Here is a 1,393-nt window from a genome sequence, read left to right on the forward strand (position 1 = left end):
GCAGCTTGCAATCCAGTCAGATTTTAAGAAATCATATTGATTTGCTGAGTCAATAATTTATTCTGAGCCAATATGGTATTCAGTGTATCAATCTCAAGAACTCCTTTCTTCTGAGTTATCCCATTGTTCACAGGATTTCTTTCAGAAGTGTACATGAACTGGTTATTTGCAACGATTTTAATGAGTTCCTGGGCTTCTGCAGGCATTTTCTTCAGATGAATAGAACCACCTACAGAATGGTCCAATGACATCTTGGATAACTCAGACAGACCATCATAGAAGATACCTATGATGCTCCATTCTGAAAGCATGTTAGAAGGACACCTTCTGATCAATTGCTTGTATCTTTCCCAAGCTTCATAGAGGGATTCACCTTCCTTCTATTTGAAGGTTTGAACTTCCACTCTAAGCTTACTCATCTTTTGAGGTTAAAAGAATTTAGCTAAGAAGGCATTGACCAGCTTTTCCCAAGAGTTCAGGCTGTATCTAGGTTGTGAGTTCAACCATATACTAGCTCTATCTCTTACAGCAAAAGGGAAAATCATAAGTCTGTAGATCTCGGGATCAACTCCATTGGTCTTAATAGTGTCACAGATTTGCAAAAATTCAGCCAAGAACTGATAAGGATCTTTGAAGAACTAAAGATTGATGGTTTAGAAGTTATAATAAATTCTCGTTGCAAGTATAGTTTCTAAACTAAGCAGTCAGCCTTTCTTACAAATGTTTGGCTGTCACCAGTAACAAACCCAATAAAATTTATAAACCGAAGTATTCAAACCTCAGGTCGTCTTCTCAAGGAATTGCAGGGAAGTATAAATTATTATTGGTTATGGAAAATAGTGTTTGGGTTTGAAAAGGGTTTTGAATGAGAGAAATAAATTGCAGGAATTAATAAATCAATAGCTAATAAAACTCTTGGCAAGGTATGAAAACTGGAAGTCCTATCCTAGTTATCCTTATCAATGGTGATGAGAATTATATTTCTGCTACCACTAAGTCAACCTCTAACTATGAAGGTCAGTTAAGTGGACAAATTAATTTAATACCTAAAGTCCTAGTCAACTCCTTAAGGAAAGACTAAAGTTATAGGAATCTAAATTAATCAGCAAGAATAATAATTATCAATCACGATGAGTTTGATAACTCAAGAGTTACCAATTAATCAACCAAAGCCAATAGCAAATAATCTAAATTAAAAATAAGGAAAAACAATCATGAGTCTGAAATACCTCAAATTATATTAATTAAGAAAATCAATCCCAACATGGAAAAGTTCATAAGCCAAATAGGCAACATAAGTAATACAAGCATTAAAGTATCTGGAAGTAAAAGAGAAATATAAAGTAAAAGGAATATTGAACCTGATGAAAAGTCGAAATCCTAAATCCTTTAA

At 33.9% G+C, this 1,393-nt stretch overlaps 1 non-coding gene across 1 annotated transcript; it reads left to right on the forward strand.

Moving 5' to 3' along the window:
• The first annotated feature begins 305 nt into the window (after positions 1–305).
• Positions 306–413, forward strand: LOC127743096 (small nucleolar RNA R71). The gene has a single exon (XR_008004396.1). It is a non-coding gene; the product is annotated as a small nucleolar RNA R71 (small nucleolar RNA).
• The last annotated feature ends 980 nt before the right edge of the window (positions 414–1,393 follow it).

This window comes from Arachis duranensis, chromosome 1 (genome assembly GCF_000817695.3).
Source record: "Arachis duranensis cultivar V14167 chromosome 1, aradu.V14167.gnm2.J7QH, whole genome shotgun sequence".
In the NCBI taxonomy this organism is placed as follows: domain Eukaryota; kingdom Viridiplantae; phylum Streptophyta; class Magnoliopsida; order Fabales; family Fabaceae; genus Arachis; species Arachis duranensis.